At 37.2% G+C, this 25,517-nt stretch overlaps 1 pseudogene; it reads left to right on the top strand.

The window, feature by feature from the left end:
* The first annotated feature begins 4,903 nt into the window (after window positions 1-4,903).
* LOC114538096 lies at window positions 4,904-11,303 on the top strand (annotated as a pseudogene).
* The last annotated feature ends 14,214 nt before the right edge of the window (window positions 11,304-25,517 follow it).

Below are 25,517 nucleotides of genomic sequence, written 5' to 3'. Positions count from 1 at the left end.
GTCAACAGTTTCTCCCTCTTCTTGTTTCTTCTGACGGAACACATGCCTTTCATATGACACATTTGCTTTTGGTGAAAAATAATCGTCCAACAATTTCAAAGCGACTTCGTACTCGTCCATCTTGCTACAGCTACTGACCTCGGAGACGTCTAACGCTTCAAAAATCTCCTGAACATCCACACCAGCTCAGTGCAGAAGTAAGGCCTTCTTTTGCTTTTCATCTTTAATTCCTTTCCCATCAACAAAAAACTGAAAAGCTTTTCGCCATCTTTTCCACCTTGGAGATATACTCGTGATATCGCCCTTACAATCAAAAGCTTGCATGCCGCCAATTTCGACATTTATCGACATTTACTGCTTTTAAAGACAAAATGTTCACAAAATATAACAGTTCATACTTCAACGTTCATCCTCGTCGCCAATTGTAGTGTATATGCCTTGTCCTTGATACGGATTGATACGGATTGATCTAGTCTTCATAAAAATGTTTTATTCTCTGTTTTACTCTATGTTACAGCATTATCCGGCAAGCCAACAACTGCTGCTAATTACGCATGCATATTTATACCTTACAGCCTAATTAAATATTCAATATATATCACAGCCACCACCTTTTCTCCTTTATGCGCTTTTGGGTATGCAATTGACCAGCGCATTTCTCCATCCATTCTTTTGGCTTGCTGTCTGTCTGCATTTTCGTTGTAAAGCAGGTTGGAACACCATAATCTGTACACAATATAAAAATATTTTAGTGTTTCCAAAATTAAAAATGCATGTAGATATATACAGGGCCGCACACAGGGAGGGGGGGGGGCAACAGGGGCAGTTTTATGTTACTATAAATAATCAAAATTATTCTTTGGTTGCTTCAAATATTGCTATTAGTGCTCCACTGCCTGTGTGCCCCCTCCCCTCTCCTGCTGGTAAAAAATCCTGTATGTGGACCTGGATTTATAATTGAAAGAATTATACCTTGCAATTAGACAGTGGTATGGATAGTATGTATTCTTTGATGCAAAAACATTATCAAGTGAATGTTTGGCTTCTAAGCCTGAAGTTTGATGATAGTTTGAAAGCTTCCTAACAGCACTAATTAGCCTTAGCCTTGTGATCAACTCAGACAATTTCTTATGAGCTGCTGATCCTATATAATTAGTAAACCACAATTAAGATTTCAGTTGTTATAGCATGATATTAATTAACCCATTAAGCAGCAATTTCTAAATTTACCTTGCTTCAATTTCTAAATTTACCTTGCTTGCCTTTCCACAACTTCATGAGTGCACTTGACAAAAACCTTGTTTTCCTTATGGATGTGAATATTGACAATATGGTTTGCCAAACTTTCCCACTTTTCTTGCCTTTCATCCTCTGTTTTACTGGAACAGGCCACCCAGTACATATGGTTGATAATGGACTACAATGTACAAAATGATGTAACCACACGTTAGCCCATTAAGTAACAAGATGTACTAGGATGCATGGTGCCTTCTGGGGTACCAATATAAAAGGGAAAGAGCAAGTACCTAAATTGAGTGGGGTTCTTGAAAATGTTGGGACTTTATAAATGAAATGTTTCACAAAAGGGGGGGGGTATGTGCTGGTATTTAAAATTGCAAACAATCCAAATTTACCGTGTATACTGTAATTACAAATTAGGTTGTCAACCAAATAATATTACTTTAAATTGCAATTACCCCAATCCAAGGCTTTACCATGCGAAACTTCTTCTTTTTGACAAGTTTCAACAACCCTTTCTTTTCACCTGTGTCAGTTGGGAAGCTCTGCCACTTAATGGGTTAACCACAAAATCTGACAATCTATCTAGTTAACCCATTAAGTGGCAATGCACCCCAATGCGCCCTACTTATTTTTATTACTTGTCTAACGCCAGACGATTTTACTCGTCAGTGGGGAAGCTCTGCCACTTAATGGGTTAATAATATTTATTTTGTGGAAACACCTCATAAACTCACCTTTAGCTATGTGCCAAACATCATAGGCATGTTCAATGTTTTTCTTTTCACTCGCTATATAGGCTGAAACTTGGTTATGCCTGTCTGTAACAAGTTTACAAACACGTACATTGGCGTTATCCAGATACAACAGCTGTCTTTTGAGGGACTCAAGTTCCATGGCGTTTGAGTTCTTAACTTCTGTGCTCTAAAAAGAAAAACTGATCGTTTCACTTTCAGTCGATGACAACCTTAATTGAAATAGCTGTATTCTGAAATCTGAAAAAGGAGATATACAATACCTTGATAATCTGCGTGTCCAGTATGACATTCTTCTCTACATGCAAAGAGCTTCCAGACCCAAACAAGCCACAATGCCCTGGGCTGTCCACGCGCATATCAGATGCTATAACACGAGATGTGCCTTGAACTTCACAAACTAAACGATCTTTCTCCCGATTCCAAACATTGAAAACAGCAGGTATGGCATACACTGAGAGAAGAGAACTGCTGACGCGTGATTGACTTTATTTGCAGGCAATCGAAAAAGCGCAGGACTTTGGCAACCTCAAGACCACAAGATAAAATACCAGCAGTAATCATTAGGTGAAAAACTGGCAGTCTATTGTGTAGTGGTCCTGTAGACAAAAGGAAGCCATGGCTAATATTATTCAAACAGGTCACGGAAATTCGGCTGAATGTTCCGATGGTACTTTCAAGGGTTATAACGCAGTTTGAGCCACATTTGAAACAACGCTTGAAACATCTGACGAGCGACTCTTTGAACACTATAAACTTCCTTTGTTCTTGGTAGGATTTTTTACTTGATAGAATGACTTTTTCTTCATTTTCTTCGTCTTGTAACATAAGCTGAGATTCTTCGTCGCTGTGTTCGGATTCATCGTCGAAGAATGTCCTTGGTAAAGTCGTAAACTTTATCATGCCTATCGTCTATAGAAGTAACGTCTATTGGGTCAGACATTGTCACTGGGTCAGATAATTCATCTCTCGCCACAGGATCATCTACAGGATCATCTAATGGCACTTGGTTATTTGATGGCAATGGATGAGAGTCTTCTATAAAATCAGGGTCAACGAAGGGACTTGTTTGTGTTCCAGTAGATGCAGAAGTGGAAGTCACAGGTGTTTTTATACCAAGTAGATGCTCTGAAAGAGTCTTGCTATTCAAGAAAGTTTGTGTTGCAACAGACTTAACTTCCTTCTTGTTTATATTGCATTTGCAAGGCTGATTTACTTGGCTTGATTTATTTCTTACTGGCAAACCCATATCTCTCAACATAGCAAAACTGTCCTGGCTCGATACGAGAACGCCAACGCTCGAAACATGCTCGTCTGCATTGTTGGTCTCAAAACTTTCCGTATCCACTTCTTCTGCAACTTCTTCTTCAACATATTATTTCATAATCCCGTGAATGTCCTATTTTATAATGTAGACAAAGCAAATAAAAATATGCAAGTTTAAAATGCGTTTTATTTCTATATTTCAATTCCAACAACCAATTAATTGTTTACAATATTGCTAAAAGTACCTTTTTTCTAGAAAGTGCTCCAATCCGGCAAAATTTAATTGCGTTGCTTTCTTGCTTGATGTCGGTAATATTTATGGTTGGTAAAGCATCGTCCTTTAGCTTGGCTTTCCTTTTGCCAGGAAAACTGATGGAATTGAGAAACTGAGGCGAGTTTGATGGCACGTATGCATCTTCTGTGAAATGATTTGAGCAGATAGTCAAGTTTTTTGTCGGGTTAAACTGCTTTCTTTTGCAGAACTCGATCCAAGTTTTCTTTCTCCTTTTTTCATTTTGACCTTTGTTGGCATTAAGGAAGGAGAAGAAATGTAGCGATTTATCTTGGTTGTTTTTGCTATTGCTATTGCATCCATATACAGAACAGTACATGTTACTTTATTTACAATAGTATTTACAATAAACTTTGTTTGCAAAGAAATCCCAGTTGTGACGTCACATGCATAAATTAACATATCACATTATATTCAAAATAAAACAAAATGGCGGATGATTCTTCTTTTGCTCCTCAAAAGAAATTGATTTTATTTAAAGACGAAAACATCAAGAGAATTAAAAGTAGTTTTTCTCTCTTTTAACAGGTATCATCTTTTCAAAAATCATAAATTTAAATATACTTCCAATGTCCTTTAAGGAAACTAATTGGTCATTGGTAAAGAGCTTAATGAATAGTGATAAAATGTTGAGAAAAGCCCGAAAAAGTAAAAAAGAAGAAGACTGGGCTATTTACAAACAGCTCCGAAATCGCTGTAACAATTTATTACGGCAAGCTAAGGCAAAATACCATAATGACCAGCTGGACGAAAACCAAGTAAACCCAAAACGTTTTTGGAATATTATAAAGAAACTATTTCCAACAAAACAGCAATCAAATATTCCAAAAACACAGAATAAGCAAAACCTTTCTAACAAATTCAGCTCTTGGTTTGCTAGGGTTGTACAGGATATCAAAAAACGATCAATGCCATTTTGTGAGTTTGTTTGGAACTATAAAACCTACCGCGAATCAACGTACTGATAAAGTGTTCCGGTTTCAATATGTGTCTGCAACTTTTGTTCGTAGGCAGCTAAGTCAACTGAAACGCACAAAAGCAACTGGCCCAGATAATCTGCCACCATCACTGTTGAAGGACGTAGCTGATGTAATATGTGTGTCTTTATGTTAGATTATCAACCTTTCTCTGGAAACCAGTACCTTTCCAACAACCTGGAAAAAAGCACGCATTGTACCTATTCATAAATCGGGAGTAATGTCACTACCCAAAAATTATCGTTCGATTTCGATTCTCCCAGCCCTTTCAAAAATTTTGGAAAGAGCTGTGTACCAACAAATTTCGTCATATTTGGAAAGCAACAATCTTTTATTTAAGTATCAATTTGGTTTTCGGCCAGCGATCAACAGAGATGGCTGCTACCCTGTTATGTGATCGGATAAGAAAGCAAGTCGGACAAAAGAAATTAGTGGGTGCGGTTTTTCTGGACCTTACCAGAGCTTTTGACACCATCAATCATGGGAGGTTAATCAATAAGTTATCTACCTATGGAATTAACAGTGAGGAGCTAAATTGGTTTACGGACTATCTGTTTCATAGAACTCAATTTGTCGATATTACTGGAACACATTCCAATGAAGAGCCTTTGTTCACCCGAGTGCCTCAAGGAAAAATTTTGGGACCTTTGCTGTTTGTTATCTTCTTTAATGACTTTCAAGAAATTTTACAGAACTCTGAAGTTATCCAATATGAAGATGATACCCAGGCGGTGTGCGAACTATGACCGCAGTGAACTCTGGTAGTCAAATTTTGTGTTTTCCACAAAAACTTCGCGAAATGGCATAGGGAGCGCTATCATTTATCGCTTAAATTTCGCATAAGATTTGGATAATATGTTCGTAAATGTTGTATATTTGAAGAACAGCTAACCTCGAAGTAATACGTCAACAAGATCTAAGGTGAGCATTTACCACATCAATGAACACAAAGCAAAGCGATTGAACATTTGAACTATTGTGTAGCACATTTTTATGGCATATATTGAGGCTTTCGTTAGCCAATATTTTAGCTAAATCGTTGCTGATAAATGTATATTGTACATGCTTAATTACATAATAGACCCTGAAGTACTAGAAAAATAATAAGCACCCAAAAGCACCCCGTTCCATTGCGCCTTTTTTTTGCATGTAAAAATGTGTGCTTTTTACAGTGGCACAGTGGCTTCTAAACGATCCTGTGGTCCGCCAACAGGCAACACGCCTGGAAAATCCAAACCAAAATTAGTGAAAACACCAAACCCACCTAAGTCAAGGAAGAGTTTGTTTAAAAATATTGAAACAATAGAGGATCCTTCCAATAAAAAGGTCTCGTGGTCTGAACAAGAAACGAAAACCCTAGTGCAATATATATGCTTGTATGCTGAGAACGCATGGGAAAACAAATGGCCCTGGCACAAAAATCAGGAATTCTGGGCGAAATGTGCAGATGCTATCAATAAAACTTGTGGATCAAGTCGAACAGATAAAAATATTTCACTTGCTGTTACAGTATAATGTATTTATGTAATTACCAATATTTGGCAATTAATCATTATAATTTTGAGACTTTACCTTCCTTGCTCATAACACTTCAAATCAGGCTCCAAGCAGGCTGGTCCGGCCAGCAATATAATACAGCAGCCCTTAACCATTAATGTGCAACTGGATTGCACAACTAGAACCAAGTAAAGCAGTAAAGTGAAGTACATAGTGGTGTGTTAAAGGGCTAATAGGACATAGTAAGCCACTAAGGTGGAAAGTAAGTAAATTATCTGGCTTTAGACAGAGTAAACACTAAAGTAGGGTGCTGCATGCAGGCATTGAGTGCATGGGAGCACATTGTGTATATAATTAAGGGTTAATAAAATAACTCTTTTAAACTTTCTTACTTTAATATTTTAAAGGGTTGTCTTGCCAAACACGTGTTCTCAAAAATTTGGCCAAGAAATATCCTACACTAAAAGATGCAGAGGAAGATTTGGATATTGACTATGTTAACAGTTCTATTGACTTGTGTGATGAGCGGTCTAACACACATCCATGTGGAATGGCAGACTATCAAACTCTATCTCCAATTTTTAAAGCATCACCAGTTAAAAGGTTGACTGAGTCAAGGGCAACTGTTGGTGACATTGTTCGTGATTTTGATGATGCATTTAAATCTAACATGTCAGCAAGATTGAAGAAACAGTTGGTGAGTTACTTGTTTAAGAAGATGGTGATTGATAGTGATGGTATGGATTTCTTTCAATTTGTCCAGGCAGACTTTCTTGACCTTAGTCTCAATGCAATGCGAACATTGTTCATGGCTGAAAAGCATAATCTGCTGCACAGTATTTCAAAATGTGTCGCAACAAAAGATGGTGGGTTACCAACAAGAATGCCAATGGACCGGATGCCGTTTGGGCTAATAGACTACAATCTACGTTTCTTTGCTGCACATCGTACTCAGAAATTAGGCATTGAGCAGCATTATTTAGAGTGGTTGGAGACCATGTTTGCTCACTTCGGACATAAATGGGCATGCTTGCACCGTGGTCCTTTCTGGCAATATGAAGTAGAAGATATTTCTGAAGTGCAACAACCAGAATGTGAAGATTATTCCAGATCTGGTGATATTATAGGAAATGCTTTGGAAATGAGTGGCATTGATTTAACTGATGGATTTGAAATAATTCAGGTAATGTAGAAAATGAAGGTAATTCAATCTTCTTTTGATGAGTAAAATCATCTTGTGTTAGGCTGAGAGTAAATATTAATATAAATAATAGTATGCATGGGGGCACATTGCACAAACACTATGGCTATATATATTTTATTTGTAGATGAAATGGTGGACCTCAGTTCATCATTTGATTCTATCGATCAGAATGATGCTAGGATTATTGCTAGTACTCCTAAACCTGGAGAGAACCTTACATTCTCCCGATTTGCCTACGGAAGAACATAATTTGCATCCAACTATAACTCGTTTATGGAGTCATGTTCAAAAAGAACAAATGGATATGGTTGCAAGTACACATGTGCAAAAAGATATTGAAACGCTTCATGGTATTGTTCCTGATGCAGGAAAACCAAAGTGCCATCCTACTGTTCCTGGGATATATGATCCATTAAAGGTAAAAAGATTACATTCATTATGATAAAAATATATTTCATGCTGAATGTATTCTAAGTGATCACAATATGTAGGTTACTGTTTTTAAGTTCATTGTATTCTTTTTCAGTGCAAAGTGAATATAGCAAGTGTGAGTGTGCAGCAAATTCAGAAACAAATCTCCCATTCAAGTTTTACCAAAACTGTCGATATTCAGGTAAAAATGGGTTAAAGTTGTTGGTTTCTTTACTTGTCGTCTCCTACAGTACATATATTTTCCACATGTGTAATGTGCATGCAATAAAAATCTGGTATATCATACTGTAGGTCAAAATAGGTCTTATGGACGATTTTGTACATGGTGCTGTACTTCAGGTTCAGTTCATTCCATATTTGTGTTACATGTGGTGTGAACATTTGTGTTTACACAGTCTATCCAACCAGTGATATTGAAGCAAAGTTGTTGAGCTTCACAATCTGTCTTTTCATATGAAAGATGTTTTGTCACTTTCCAAAGCAAATATTGCACATGATTTGTCAAATGAACTGAAGAGTATTTTAACAGTTAAATTCTTAACCATAGTAGGCCTAAGTTCTCTGCTTCAAAAACGTCTCAAGTGGTGAAGTACAGACAATGTGAATTGCAATGTGCTAGATACGACACTGGAAACACTTTACTCAGAAATTAAGAGCTACTTTACTGTATATTCAATAATTTTATGTTGGTGATGTATAGGCAAAAGTGTTACAGGAAATGAAGAATAATAACCCCAATGGACGATGGTGGATCAAACCGGACGCCTGCGATGTACGTGCTGGACTGAGAGAAAGCATGCATGGTGAGTGGTCAGGTGATGAAGACCTTGGAGATGGTAGTGTGCAAACACTGTACAAGTTGTATAAAAGTAGATGTAACGCTGTCCGTAATATCAAGCCTCATAATCTTACTGAAATAAAGTCTGATGTGGAAGATGACATTATATACTTGAAGGAAGCGTGTACTGCAGCAAAAGTGGCTTATGAGGCAGCACTGGTGGTCCCTGGCAAACGAGAGCAGACACTCATGGAACTCGCGTGGAATGTAACTGGATTCGAAGAGTTACTAAAGCAAGCGAATGAGTATCAGGTTGAACTTTCACAAATGATCTCCTGCTTCCAGTCTGGTGATTTGGGGCATGTTAAGAAGTTGATATCGCAAATTACAGTGAAGTTAGAAAAGTATCTGAAAGGACTGTTTTCAAAGAAAAGATCGGTTGCAACTCATCTGTTGATATTTATGATTTCCGATGAATTGAGAAACCGGAAGCCTTATGCTGTTCCTGTGCAGTTCCTATCGTATAAATCAATCACTGATTGTCAACTCAGAAACCTTGAATTAGAAATGGAAGCTGTTATGAAGAATATGCACATGGATGTTGTTGGTTTGTAACAAAAATACTTTCAGGAAACATGTAATACTTCTGTTCACATTATTTGACTTCACGTAACGTGCTGTTCTATTTTCATGTTTCCAAGGTTTTACAACTGATGGGGAATATAACACGCTAAGAACATCAGGAAGAAAGAGGCTAACATCCATCGTTGAAGTAATCAAGAACGCCCGGAATGCTGCGAAAGGAATGAAGTTTACAGAAATTACAAAATATTTCACAGTGGACAAGGAAGGTATTGTATAGTTGTAAAATGATTAAATAACATCTTTGGTATTGTTGATTGTACCAGAGTTGTGTTATCCAACAACTCTGTACACATTTTCTCTATAGCGCAAGAAATAGCTAATATGATTAAGAAGAATTTTCTGGCCAACTACAGTTATTACCTTTTTCACTAGGAAACCCATTGCAAAGTCATCCAGCTGTTCCTGCCGAAGACGTTAAGTGGTGTCATGATTTTATGTGTTGTGGTGGTGATCATGCAGTTATGCTCCGTAATGCTTGCCTGATTCTTAGAAGGAAATTATTTCCCTTCCAACACGACCCATATCCATGGGTTAAGGGAAGGGATGAGACAGCTGCCGAGGTATTCAAATCTTTGATGGCAATCTATTTATTCCGCATGAAGGTTCAGAAGCTGAAAGATATCGAGGACGATCCTGCAGATTTCACCTGTTATCTCTACCAACCTGAGCTAGGAGAGCAATCTTCTGAACGAGCCATCAGCATGAAGATCATAACCATCTTCTTAAAAGAATTGTCTCCTGTCTTCGTGATGGTAATATACCTGGCATTGACCTCTGACATTTGAAAAAAGCATTACATGACCCCAGCACAGGCCTAACATATGAAGCACTCACGGGTAAAATATGCATTCGCTTCCTATAAAACCATGTTATTTTTCTTATTTGCGTAGTATGGACAAATCACAATTCCCTATTATGGCTTAGTGTCTTTCCAATACTTTAATGGTGCCACGGTCTGTTAATAATTATTGCTGGTTTTTTACGTTAGTTTACTTTATAGTCTCAGTGGCATTACATGACGAAGTAATGAGAACGAGTCGCACTAGTTAGTCCGGTGGATTCCAGCTGAGCTGCTTTATTCAATTTAGCATGAACTATAGTATAAGAAATAGTTTAAAGAGGAGAGTAATAGCTAATATGCATTATTTTGTCACGGTATAGGCAAAAACAAACAATCCGTGCCCGATTGTGAACGGTTAATCTCACCTGGAGTACTAAAATTTTTGGAAAAGAAAGGTCATGCGTCCGGAGCAAATGTCATCAAGATTTTACATAACTGGCACAAAGCTGTTGATGGAAGAGGCTTGAGTGAAGATCAGCGATCAAAGTATTGTGAAGAAATGAAGTTTTGGTTATTGGATGACTGGATGCCTTGGCATAGAGAAACTAAGGACTATTCCTTAATTGATGTGAACAGGTTAGCTCACAAAATTTTTTTGCAAGCGACATGTTCAATGCAAGCTTATTCCACAAGCTGATCGTTTAATAGTATTTAGTTGAGGCATTAAAATGATCAGTTAATATCATTTACTGATACTCAAGTCAAACTCCTTTGGTACTCTTAAAAGCGTAATACGCTCCCCAGGCGCCATATGAACTTTGTGTAATGGCGGACGATTTTACTCTTCAAGGTGACTCTGGACGTTAATTGGTTAACAAAATGATTACACATTTTTCTTTCAACTTTTTTTCTTTCAGGCCTGTGAAGGGAATTTGTGGGTTAACCCGTGAAGTAATTGTTGGCCTGGTAGCTAATCTGGAGAGTCGTGAATTGCGTAGGATCGAGTACAGACAAAGAAACTTGAATCCGGAGCACCCAAGGTCTTCTTCAACAGATGACGTTGAAAGTTTTATTTTGTTACTACATGAAATTCTGGGATTACATTTTGATTTGAAGCAAGTCTTTAGTGAGTTTCCAAAAATCCTCAATGAATTTCGGAAAAGAATTGATAAAGATTTGCCTTACTACTATTAGACTGGAGCAAAGTCAAGATTCAGCGAGTTTGACTTACCATCGTTTAATCAGCCTACTGGGCCTGGAATAATTGAAAGGTTGAACAAGGTCCGTATCTCAAGGCGAGGTGATCCAGGTGTGTTTGTGGCCCAAAGAGCCTCCCTTCCACAGAAAGGTCAGTTAACAGTACAGGCTAAATTTCATCGCGCTCCTGTTGAACTTCCGCCAACTCATAACGTACAGTATTACGAACTGACTAATTGATAGAGACAATCTGTGCTTAGCTAGCCAAAATGCCTGCATTAGGTGTTTTTGTAGAGGTGATCCAGCCTGTGTACACAAGCTAGCCCACTTAGCAGAGCTGATTTCATCTCACTTTTACCACAGAATTTTCCAGTTCGAGCAACTGGGCTGGAGTGGACGACATAACCCTGTCTTTTTCCTTTTTCTTACATAAACACGTGACCGAGCTATTTTCCAGCCCAGCTTGGGCTTGGCAAGCGAGACCTCGACTAGGCAGGCCAGCCCGATTTACTGTACATGTAAACTCAAGTTTATAATGTATTCTGCTTACTGTATATGTTGCATTTTGGTGTTTTTTACAGAAGATAGTCTTGATTTAGCTTCCACCACCACTCTGTGACTTCGTACACGTGAGTGGGAGAGACTTAATCTAACTTAAAAAAAAAACCTAGTGTTTTGTGAGTTATGAGCATTTTCTGGTTCTCTTTCAAGCTGAACAAAAACAGGCCGATTATACACATACAGGTGTGGTAAAAATAGGAAGCATGCTTCTCACCTGTCACAAGTCCCTGTCTGTGAGACAGAAATTGCCAGCGATTTGTGGATCCAACATGATGCGTCTACCGCAGCAGTTTGAGCTGAAAATCTCCTAATATGTACACTCCTAGAGTATTTCTTGATGAATGGCAAAAGACAATTGATCCCCATTAAATATTAATGTATTCTATACAACGCAGCTATGTTTACTCTTCCACAGTCAAAATGCAAATGAGGAAATTAACATTTCGCGAATAACCCAACATGCATTGCGGTCGTAGTTCGCACACCGCCTGGATGATACCGTAATTTTTGTCTCAGACAGCAATGTCAACGAAATCTCGAAGCGGTTAAATGAGGACTTGAATAACATATCTGAATTTTGTTATGAGAACAAATTTCTTTTAAATCTTAAAAAGGGAAAAACGAAAGCTTTGTTATTTGGCACTGCATGCACAACGATTATCGAAGTTTCAAGCTTTTTTATCGCGGCGATCCTGTTCAAAATACAGATCAGTATAATTATCTGGGAAATATTGTCGATCCATCTTTAACATTGAACGTGGATTTTGATAAAAAATACAAGAAAGCCATGATGAGACTTCGACTGCTATTAAGAAATCGGCCTTTCCTAAACAGTCTAGCAGCAGAAAAAGTCTACACTATGATGATTGCACCTATTATCACATACTGCAGTCAACTGCATGCAAGTTTGACAGCGACACAAATAAGCAGACCTAACTTGTTATCTTCAAGAGCCATGAAAATCATCGATAATCCAACATCGACTGTAATAAGTATCGAGAAGCTCATGAGGGTGAAAGCTTGCTTGTTTGTTCGAAAATGTGTAGAAAAACTTTCCTGTGACGTCTTCGATGACTACTTGAAATAAACTCTCATTCAAAAAACACTCGTGGTAATAACGTGTTACTTAAATTACCAAAAGTGAAAACTGAGTTTGAGAGAAAAGGATTTTATTTCTTTGGAGCAAAGTTGTACAATGATTTACCAGGAGCACTCCAAAACCAGAACAACTACAATGATTTTAAACAACAACTTGTTAAAGCTGCTTAGTTGTTTTATTAATAGTATACTTGTATTTAATAAAGAAAAGTATTCTTATCGTATTCTTAGATTTTTAGATTTATATACCTATAAAGTTTCGTTTCTGAATGTACTTAATCAGGACACACATTGATAGCAGTATGTTTATACTGAAGTGTAATAGATATTCTTGTATATAAAATCCTGTGTAGATAGTCAGAAATAAATAAAAGAGAGCTAGAATTACGAAGATTAGAACTTCAGAAGAAGAATGACCATCCATCAGGCAGTAGTAGGAGTGCGATGTTTGAGTTTACAAAACACATTAGAATGGTTCTACCTTTCCAGGAGCGAGAAGTAGACAAGTATTTTTTACATTTTGAAAAAGTAGCAAAAAATTGTGCATAGCCAAAAGAGCATTGAACTATGTTGCTTCAAAGCGCTTTAGTAGAAAAGCTCGTGATGTTTATTCTGAGCTTTCACCCGAATTGTCTTCTGACTATGTACTGTTAAAGAATTAATCCTAAAAGGATACGAGTTGGTTCAAATAAAACATATGTTCAGTTTGCCCAGGAGAAAGAACAACTATATGATCGCTAGTGCCTTTCCGAAACTATAGATAAAGATTTTCACGTTTACGCAAATTAATGTTGCTTGAGGAACTCAAGAGATGTATTAATAACGAAGTCCGCACAGTCATAAACGAGCAAAAACCAAAAGACATGACAGCCGCCGCTCGCTTAGCAGACGAATTTACCTTAACTTATAAATTTTCCACTAACAAGTCACAAACGCAGTCCTTTCTTCGAAATAGCACTGTCAATTCGGAAAACAGACAAACATCGCGGAAATATCCTTATCCAGAGAATTTAAACGGTCTTAAGGGTAAATTTGAAAACAAACACTCTCACGATCAGAATTTTCGTAACTATCAAAACCAATCGCGTTACATCCCACCACCACTTAGGCCCCCAGAACAAAGGAAGCCATTCAAATTATTAACACGCGGTTCCTGCCGAGATGAGGGACACACCATGTCAAATTGTTTTAAATTGAAGAGTAAGGAACAGCAGAATTCAAAGCCAACCGGTTTGGTGTCTTACAACAACACCAGTTCCAAACAACAATCTGGTCATGATCAAAAATCACTTGACCACTCTGACCCCATCATGAAAGTATTTGAACCATTCGTGTTTAACGGTTGCATTTCAAAACAATAAATCTAAATTGAGACGTTTGCCAATTAAGATACTAAGAGACACCAGTTCGTCTCAGTCTTTGATTTTGTCCAATATTCTTCCTTTTTCCGAAAGTTTCTATTCAGGAAAAAATGCCTTGATAAGGGGGAATTAACGCACAAAAATATACCTCAGTTTCAATGCACAACATAAACTTACAGTCGAAATTAGTTTCCGGGGAAGTTCAAATTGGCGTTATAGACTCTCTCCCATTTGATGGAATTCATTTGTTGCTTGGCAATGACCTAGCAGTAAGCAAAGTTAACGTTGATCTGATTTTGAGCGATAAACCGATTATTTCCCAAAGTTCCTATAGAGGACAGCATACCAAATTTATATCCAGTGTGCGTCGTTACAAGGGCTATGAGCAAAAAGCAAGAGGTAGATTTAACTGATGATATTTCCGATACATTTCTTCATAAGTTATTTGACAGTTCTGGAGATAGCGAAACATTTTCAACATCAAACCTTATTACTGAACAACAAAATGACCCAGAAATTTCAGCACTGATGCAAAACGCGCCGAACGAGGCCGAGGCAGAAAATGAGCTCATGTGTTATTTCGTAAAACAAGGTATTCTCATGCGTAAATGGCGGCCACAGTTTCAGGGAAGGAAACATGGCTAGTTCGACACCAAATAGAAATACCTAAATCATACCGATCCAAAGTTTTAGGTTTGGCTCATGAAACGCCATTGTCAGGTCATTTCGAAATAAACAAAACATATCAAAAAGTACATACATGCACATTTTTACTGGCCCGCTATCCGAAAAGATGTCGTCGAATCTTGTAAAACTTGCCATACCTGTCAAGTTGTAGGTAAACCAAATCAAACCATCCCCAAGACACCTCTAAAACCGATTCCAGCTTTCGAAGAACCATTCAGCCGGATTTTAATTGATTGTGTAGGCCCATTGCCAAAGACAAAGAAAAAAAATCAATATCTCCTAACAATAATGTGCGCCTCAACTCGATTTCCAGAGGCGATACCTTTACGAAATATAAAAACTCCAACCATTGTTCAAGCATTGACAAAATTTTTCACCTTGGTCGGACTTCCAAAATCCATTCAATCAGATCAAGGAACTAATTTTATGTCGGAAATTTTTCAACAAGTCATGCATGAACTAAAAATCAAGCAATATAAGTCGACCGCTTACCACCCCGAGATTCAAGGTGCACTTGAGAAATTTCACCAAACACTGAAGAACATGATGCGAACATATTGCCTAGACACCGAAAAAGACTGGGACAAGGGCATCCATTTGCTCTTATTTGCTGCTCGAGAATCTGTTCAGGAATCGTTAGGCTTTAGTCCTTTTGAACTCGTTTTCGGTCACACAGTTCGGGGACCTCTTAATCTTCTTAAGGAGAAGTTACTTCTTGACAGTGAAAAGACATTAGACCTTTCTCAACATGTTTCAAATTTTCAAACGAAATTGGCTACTGCATGCAAAATCGCTAAGAAAAACCTTCAGTCGGCCCAAAAATGCATGAAAATTCAATATGACAAACATTGTGTTAGTCGTACATTTCAGCCGGGAGATAAGGTTCTTGTATTGCTTCCTGTCCCTGGAAACGTACTTCAGGCTCGGTATTTTGGCCTCTACCTCGTAGAAAAGAAAGAAAATGATTTAAATTATGTAATAGTTACCCCAGATAGGCGTAAAAATAAACAGTAATGTCATGTAAATATGTTAAAAAATTACTATGAGAGGAAGAGTGGTGTGCAGGTAGTTAGCACTATAGATGTCGAACATAACATAGACGAGAATACAGAACTGTTTAATCTGTCTGAGGCAACTAAACTCCACAACTCCGATGCTTTACGCGATATGAACCACAGACTCAGTCATCTTAGTGACTCACAACGGAAAGACATCGAAGACCTCGTGCAAGAATACCAATGTTTATTTTCCGAAGTCCCGTCTAAGACGGACAGAGTCGCCCATGACTAGACATCTTTAACAAAGCCTCCCCAATCAAACAACACCCTTATCGGTTGAACCCTACAAAACAACAGTACCTCGACGCTGAAATTGAATACCTCCTCAAGAATGATTTCATCGAACTTAGTCAGAGCAGTTGGAGTTCTCCCTGTTTACTTGTGCCAAAACCCGATGGCAGTTTTCGTATGCGCACAGATTATAGGAAACTTAATAACGTTACGAAGTCTGATACCTATCCCATACCACGAATAGATGATTGCGTTGATAAGATTGAAAGGCGAAGTATGTTTCGAAGTTTGATTTACTAAAAGGTTTCTGGCAAATACCCCTTACTCAACGTGCGAAAGAAGCTTCTGCGTTCGTCACACCCAGAGGTCTCTATCAATATAAAGTGATGCCTTTCGGCATGAAAAATTTGCCTGCGACATTCCAACAGCTAATCAACAATTTTATTGCGGGTATTAACGGTTGCAAAGCCTATATCGACGATGTAGTAATATATAGCGATACGTGGAAGGAACATGTAGCCATCATGAAAAAGCTGTTTCAGTCATAACGATTTATCTGGACTGGCACGAGCGCTCATTTCGGCAAAAGTTAAATAATTTTGCTAAGGAGCGTCGGTTGTTCTTGGCGTTGTATTTCTCTGTTTATTTCATTAATTGGATTTTTTTCGGGATGTTTTTTGCATTGTAACGACGAAATAGTAACTATTGCATCGTATGAAAGTGTGTTTCGCATATATGGTTGAAATTTGAAAGATGTATTGAGGTTAATGACTCGTGTATTTGGTGACTTTGATGGAGGGAGACTTTCACGATAACATTTAAACATTTTATGAAGTCGTCCATACTTCGATATTCAGGTATGTCAATTTTTATTTCGTTGTTTTAAAAAATACTGTTTCCGAAACAATCTAAGCTGCGCATTCTCGTCTGTGACCAATGGAAGTTGGTTATTTTAGGGGATAAAATTCTGCCGTCTTTGCAGTCATTTCCCAGCAAGGGAAGTAAACAAAAATTGTATTTCGTGTATGCTACTGTTTATTGCTACCATATCAATAATTTTATAAGCTTTTTATAGCATTTAGTTCAAGTAACTGTAAGCTACACATGCATTTTGCCCTATGGCCATTTTATTAACGTTCCATTTGCTTGGACATATCCAGAGCGCAATGAGTTAAAAAATTTAGTCCAAACTACGAAATTCTGTGACTAATAAGTCGAGACTATCTATAATCAAAACTCGTTGGGAAAACGCAAATTGGAGTTGAGCAATTCTTGAAATTTATTTGAGAAAATCACTTATCACTTGAAATTCGATAATGCTTGTATTCTTTCGAACCTGTACAGAACTAATGAAGATTTTAAACTTGTCTCGCGTAATGTCTCTTGCCATTGAAGGCATGGTTCTTGTAATCTTTGTTGTTTTTTCTTACTTCAAAAAATTGGGAGTCAACTTTTGAAAACAAATTGAAAATGTGCGACACCTATTGTAAAAGACAGCAACTTCCTTCTTGTAGTGAGCAACTTCCTTCACCTAACAATAAGAGAGCTAAAGTTTCAATCGATAGTGAAGCGGCTAGTTCAGCTATGTCAGACGGAATTACTGCCAACGAAAGATTGCAACCATGTGCTGACTTTGAAAGCTTTATGGCCAATGCGGAGCCAACGTCAGTACAATATTGTGGCAAAATTTCATTGCAACCCGAAGAACTTTTGATGTACGCTAGTACCTCCTGGAAATAACTTAGCTCGCTGTTCGCCAGAGAAATTTGCTGGAATATCTTTTGGGGTTTACAAGGTGTATGGTGTCTATTTTAAATGCAAACACATCCAAACCTTTTTCTATAGATCAATTAATAATTTAAGCAAGGGTCTTGGAAAATTCAATGGATCCCTTAGATGGAAATTTTACTTGAATTACATTGATAGAATTGTTTTAAAGCACCAGCAAACCCTTGTTAGTTTATTTCTGGACTCAGGTGACATTCAATGTTTTGATGATTTAAAAAATGATTTGGAGTTAGAATGCCTCCAGAGCTTAGCAGAAAATGAAAGATCACAAAGTCTTGCATATAAGATTGATAAGATAAGATGCAGCGTAGTTAGAAGTCAACCTATATTATATGGTTAACAATATTAGCCCAGTTGACATTTTATATGAAATACTTATAATTGCTGATGGCAGTTATTACATTATTCATTGAGAGAGACACAAATCTTTAGATGCCTTTGAGGGCATACCACAAGCATAACATTGTAAAGATGAATTATACTTGCTTATGACATCACTTCGAAAACTGAACATTTGTTCTGGAATTTTGGCAGAAAAGTATACGAATCTTCTGCCTGAAGATAATACTTCTCCAGTTTTTTGTGGGTAGCCTGCGCATGCGCGGCTAACCACTATGTAGTCGAAAAAGTGTCCGGATGTGTGTGTGTGTGTTTGTTTGTGGGTGCCACATCTTCGGCAATCGTCGGATATACGAAAGATGACGAACGGTACGTTCGTTATTTTATTGCCTATGGTTCTTCTACTTCCGGAAAATTTCGTTGTTTTCGAAGGACGAACGTTTGTCAAATTTTAAAGCGAAGGTGAGTACTTTAAAGTTTGTGTATTTTTTGTGACATTTGTTATTTTTATCGCTCGTTTTTCTACCGTGTTCGAGGAATTTCGATCACAATCGGATTATTGGAGCGTACATATTATATATTCGGGGCAAACTTGCCTGCACTGACGGTTTGTCAGGCGCTCTACGTGTCGGAGGTGCACGTATCAAAATCAAATAAACTGGAGCCATTGTTGCTCGCACTGGTCGTCATAGATCAGGGTACTATTCACGTGAAAGGCCACGTATCAAAACTAAACCTAGCCATTGTGCAGGTATTGAAATTAAACCTAGCCATTGTGCAGGTATTGAAATTGAAGTTATTGAACCCAGCCATTGTGCGGGTATATAAAACGACAGCCGTTGTGCTGGTATACTCAAACAAACTATTTAACATTGCTGCCAACTTGCAGTTACAACACTTTTTAACAAATATACTGACGACCTTATAATATACTCAAATAATATACCAAATTACTGACAAATAAGACACTTTATAAAGTCAAGAATTGACATTTGGTTTCTGAGTTCTAGACCATAAATATGGGTGTGACTATTGAAGTTTATCGGGCCAGGATTGGTTCACATCACAATTTTACAGATTGTCGCAACAGTCTGTCTCGTCTTAAAGGTATACTTTGGAATCAATTACTATTAATGTTTTACTTTAATGTATTCTGCTTGCCTTATCTCAAAAGCCAATTGAATAAGAGCCAATTGAATAAGAGCCAAAAAAACAGTGAATTATGCTTATGGTATGTTCAAATGGTATACTATAATAATGTTTATGTGCCATTATTACTAAGACTTTCAAATGATGTGGAGGAAAATCCAGGTCCTAGGACTATAAATGATATAGTTGACCCTGCTTGTACAATCCATGCTGATTTTAATCAAGGTAATGACTTAATGTTTGGTGTGAATGCTGGTAAGCAATGTGTTGCCATGTCACTATATGCAATTGTTTACAAAGAAATTAAATCAGTCAATATTTGGGACAAGTCAATTCTGAACACAATTTTAATAAGTGGAAACAGTTTGTATGGTGTTATCAGCCGAAGTATAAATAAGAGTTATTTATTATTAACTGATGTCCCTGAGTTTGTAGACATAGATAATCATACCTTTAATTTGCAATACAGTGATTCCTTTTCAGGAGCATTATATTTCAGTGAAAATAGTTTTCCATATGTGACTCTTGAGCATGCTTTGAATGAAGTATTTTATTCTTTAAACTATAAAAGTTGTTTACTTACAATTGCTATGAACACTGTGGCAATCATGATGCCTTTTCCTGGTGTGTTTAAAGTGTTTGATTCTCATTCACGAGATATGTATGGTAGACCATCCCCATTGCATTATTGTGTTTTGATATCAGTGGAAGGGATAGAAAATCTTGGAGAGTATTTTCGGTTAACATCAAGGTGCAATGAAGCAAATATTGTTTTGCCATTTGAGTTAAAGGGTGTAAAGTGCATCAATAATAATGATTTAGAGACACTAGTATTGTCTACAGAAGATAATGCAAATACAGATATCACAGATACTAATCAGTTACTTGAACAACATAATGTTAACAGAAAAGAATTGAACAATCAAATAATTGGTAATACATGTAGAAAAAGGGTGAGACCAGATGAGTCCACTCAGCAAAGGGAAGCTGAACTTGCAAAAAAAAGAAATGCTAAGAAAGTAAGAAGGCAAAATGAGTCAGCAGAGGAACAAGAAGCTAGACTTAAGAAAAATAGAAATGCTGAAAAAGTAAGAAGACAAAATGAGTCAGCAGAGGAAAAGGAAGCTAGACTTGCAAAAAATAGAAATGCTGTGAAAGTAAGAAGACAAAATGAGTCAGCAGAGGAAAAGGAAGCTAGACTTGCAAAAAATAGAAATGCTGTGAAAGTAAGAAGACAAACTGAGTCAGCAGAGGAAAAGGAAGCTAGACTTGCCAAAAATAGAAATGCTGAGAAAGTAAGAAGACAAAATAAGTCAGCAGAGGAGAAGGAAGCTAGACTTACAAAAAATAGAAATGCTGAAAAAGTAAGAAGACAAAATGAGTCAGCAGAGGAAAAGGAAGCTAGACTTGCCAAAAATAGAAATACTCAGAAAGTAAGAAGACAAAATGAGTCAGCAGAGGAAAAGGAAGCTAGACTTGCAAAAAATAGTAATGCTAAGAAAGCAACAAAACAAAATGAAACTACTGACCAAAGGAATGCAACAATTGCAAAAGAGAAAGAAAGAAAGAGAGCTTCTAGAAAAAATACTCACTCTGAAAAGCAAAAGAAAAGTGAATCACATTCAGTTCAAAATATTGCAAAGGCTGAGAATTGTTACTTCCCTAGTGAAGATATTGATACATTGACACTTGTGAGAAATTTTCATAACTCTGTATCTACAGGACCTTTGTATGTTTGCACTTGCTGTGACCAATTATGGTATAAACATTCTGTTTCTCTGGCAGACAGACTAAGAATGGTCAATCCTGATATAACCAAGTATCTACAAAATATAAAGTGTTGATAACATTGAATGGCTTTGTCAAACTTGTAACAGCCATTTAAAGAAAAACCAAGTCCCCCCTTGTGCGATTGCTAATGGCATGAAATTTCCAGAAAGACCTTCTTTCTTTGATCTAAATGAACTAGAATGTCGACTTATTGCTCCTCGGTTGGCATTTCAAAAGATTTTTCAGGCCCCAAGAGGTGGGCAACTCAAGATTACTGGTAATGTTGTCAATGTGCCTGCAGATGTAAACAGCACTGTTAATGTGCTGCCCAGACTATCAGATGAGATGGGTACTATTAAAGTTCAACTTAAACGAAGATTACAATACAAAAGCTCTGCACTTTCAATGAATATAAGACCTCACAAAGTAATGCAAGCGACTGCATGGTTAATTAACAGAAGTGCTTTGTATCAAGATCAAGGAATTATTATAAACCAGAATTGGTTGAGAAACCTGGAAGAGTCATTAGATGTGACCAGTGATATTGAGACATCAAATGGTGCAGATGATTTAACATCAAACCTCCCTGAAGATGAATGGAGTGAGGCTGAAGCAGAAATACCAGCTGGAGTAACTGATAGTATGTTGACTCCTCCAGACTTTGTCAGTGATAGTGAAAGACAGGAAATCTATAATGTTGCTCCTGGTGAAGGTAACAGGCCGTTGAGTATATTTAGAGATCAGTACTCTGAAGAAATGTCATATCCAGGCATATTTCTTGGACAAAAAGACCTGATGATAAACAAGGTTAAGAAGTGTTTACTATAGTGACATATGTAGATCTGAGTTAGAAGATCTGATCGACGAGCTGCCATGTGTGTTGAAAATATATTCTTCAAAGCTAAGAAGTTACAAATGAAATTCTTGATTGGTCAGTCACAGATTGCACTCCGAAAAAACAAAATAGGTACAGAACACTTACTGCTGGAGACCTAAAAACTGCAGAAGGTTTACAAAGTTTAATAAACCATGATGATGGTTTCAGATTCTTGAAAACTCTTAGGGGTTCACCACCTTATTTTGAACGAGCCAAAAAAGACTTGTTTGCCATGATTCGTCAGTTAGGACCAGCATCATTATTTTGCAGTTTCTCGTCAGCAGAAACCAAATGGAATCATTTATTAAGAATTCTTGGTAAACTTATTGATCACAAGGATTATAGTGATGACGAATTGAACAATCTTAATTGGGAGGAAAGGTGTCGACTAATACAAAGTGACCCAGTAACCTGTTCAAGACATTTTGATTTTCAGTTCAATACCTTCTTAAAAGATGTCTTAATGAGTGAGCTTGCTCCATTAGGAAAAATTAAAGATTGGTTTTATAGAGTTGAATACCAACAGCGGGGATCACCTCATATTCATATGTTGATATGGCTTGAAAATGCACCTGTGTTTGGTGTTGATAAAGATGAAGATGTTGTTGCTTATATTGATAGCATAATTACCTGCAGCAAACCAGAAGATGATACAGAATTACTTGATCTTGTAAATAGACAGACACACAGACATTCTCATACTTGCAGGAAAAAGTCTAAAATATTTGTAGATTCAACTATCCACAACCACCAATCAGATGTACTCAGATTCTTTATCCACTCGATGGAGATATCTCTTCAACTGTTGCTAAAGCCAGCAAAGAATTGTGGAAAGAGATTAAAACGAACTAAATGATTTTAAGGAAGGTAAAGACATACTTTTGATGAATTAGTGCAAGAGTTGGGTGTTTCGGAACGGCAATATATTCTTGCTATACGATCATCTTTGAATACTCCAACAATCTTCTTAAAAAGAAGTCCAAATGAATTAAGAATCAATAATTACAATCCTGTTTGCCTTCGGGCATGGCGAGCAAATGGACATTCAATATGTCTTAGATGTATATGCATGTGCAATGTATATTGTATCATATATTTCCAAAGGTCAAAAAGGAATGAGTGAATTACTGCGTAAAGCTTGTGCTGAAGCGAAAGAAGGTAATACAAATATCAAACAGCAAGTTCGTGATATTGGCAACAAATTTTTGAATTCTGTTGAAATATGTGCACAAGAAGCTGTCTATATTGTTTTGCAACTTCCAATGCGAAAATCGTCACGTAGTGTAATTTTCATTAACACATCTCCTCCTTCTGAAAGAGTCGAATTGCTTAAACCATTGAGTGAAATAGAGAAAATGTCTGATGAATCAGAAGAAATTCAGTCTGGTGGTCTTTTAAAAAGATATGTAGAACGACCTGATTGCTTGCAAAACGTGACACTGGCCGATTGGGCAGCATGGTACGACTCTTGTGGTCAAAAAACATATAGGAAAACAAACAAGCCTGACGTTGATAATCTTCCATTAGAAAATAATGATGAAGATAATGACGACGAGTTGTTAATAAATGACGATAATCTTCACGTTGTAAAAACTCCTGAAAATATGAAAATAAGGAAAAGATCTCGAGCTAGAGTAATCCGAAGTGTCTGGTTCAATAAAGACTCAACCTGAAAAACATTATCGCGAGTTAATTATGCTCTTTACTCCTTGGCGGAATGAACAAACCGATTTGATGGGAAATTATCCTGTTTTGAAGAGCACTATTTAGCTCGAATGAAGAAATCAGTAAGCAAATGGAACAATATGCTGTTTGTAGTGAAGACTTAAATGAAATTGGACATCATTTAGACGAATGTGATGATGATGCTTTTGATACCATTGCACCTGTGACACAAGATGTTGAACGACATGATCAGGATGAAGGATGCGTGGATACACATCCTGATTTAAACGAAACATTTGATCATCTTGCTGAAAATTTGGGCATACCGTCTTCTTTACCAAATAATGAGCCGTTGATTTTAAATGAAATGCAAGATAACGAATATCGAACCTTAGTTCAGCTGCTAAATAAGAAGCAAAGAGAATTCTTCTATCATGCTCTGCATTTGATAAAAATCAGAAAAGCCATTTTACGCATTTCTCAGTGGAAGTGGAGGTGTCGGAAAGTCTCACCTTATTAAATCGATATACCAGGCAGCATTGAAGTATTACAATTCACGAGCAGGGGACGATTTTCATCGTGTTCATATATTATTGCTTGCTCCAACAGGAAAAGCTGCATATCTTATAAAAGGTAACACGATTCACAGTGCCTTGCGCATTCCAGCCAGTCAGTCATTGAAAAATTATAAACCATTAGATTCTGGAAGACTGAATACGATGAGATGCGAACTAAGTTCATTAAAGTTAATATTGCTTGATGAGATATCAATGGTTGGCAACAGCATGTTCACCATCCAATTGAACAACCGTTTAAAAGATTTAAAAGGTAGCAAAGAAGATTTCGGCGGTGTCAGCATAATCACAATTGGTGACTTATTTCAACTCAAACCTGTAATGGATGGTTACATTTTTACAGATGTTCAGTCTTTAAGTTCTTATGATGTTCTTGCCCCGAACTTATGGAGAAAATATTTTAGAATTTTTGAGCTTGATGAAATCATGCGACAGAGAGAAAGCAAGATTTTTGCAGAGATACTTAATCGACTTCGTGAAGGTAATCATACTCCGAGTGATCTACAAAAACTAAAGGAAAGATGTATTGAAGAGAGTGCTTGTCCCCCAAAGAAGCCCCACGTTTATTCATTCAAAATGCTTTAGTTGATGAATACAATGATATAGTTTATCAATCATTTGATTGTCGTGATAAATACATAATCAGGGCACAAGATAGCGTAATTGGAGCCTGTTCAGCTGAACTGAAAGAAAAGATAATGAGACAAATACCACATGTTCCTTTGAAAAATTCAAAACAGTTGGCTTATAAACTGCATATTGCTGTCGGACAACGAACAGAAATTGCGGTGAATATACGCACTGATGATGGTCTGACAAACGGTGCAAGTAATGTCATTAAGCATGTTCAATTGACTGATAATACTAAACCTTCTGGCATCGTTTGGGTTCAGTTTGACGACGAAGATGTTGGAAAGAAAACCCGACAAGAAAATAGAATTCTCTATGCTCGAAGTACATCTATACTAAGTACTTGGACACCAATAAAACCTGTTACAACGCAATTTGCTGTAGGTAAAACGAAGTCTGCTCAAGTGGTAAGAAAGCAATTTCCTTTGAGGCCAGCTGCCGCGAAAACGGTTCATCGATCACAAGGTGATACCCAGTCACAAATCGTCGTTAATTTAAATACAAGAAGAGCAATTCCTCATATTCATTACGTCGCTCTAAGCCGAGTAACAACAATCGAAGGGCTATATATAACTGATCTGTGCGAAAGTAAGATTTCCGTTGATCCTAAAGTTGTAGAAGAAATGCACTTACTGAGAAATGAGTATAAATTAGATCTTTGTTTT

Source organism: Dendronephthya gigantea, unplaced genomic scaffold (genome assembly GCF_004324835.1).
Source record: "Dendronephthya gigantea isolate DGI-Jeju-01 unplaced genomic scaffold, DenGig_1.0 000174F, whole genome shotgun sequence".
In the NCBI taxonomy this organism is placed as follows: Eukaryota; Metazoa; Cnidaria; class Anthozoa; order Malacalcyonacea; family Nephtheidae; genus Dendronephthya; species Dendronephthya gigantea.
Note: the sequence above shows the minus strand (reverse complement) of the source record. Positions and strands in the feature narration are given on the sequence as shown.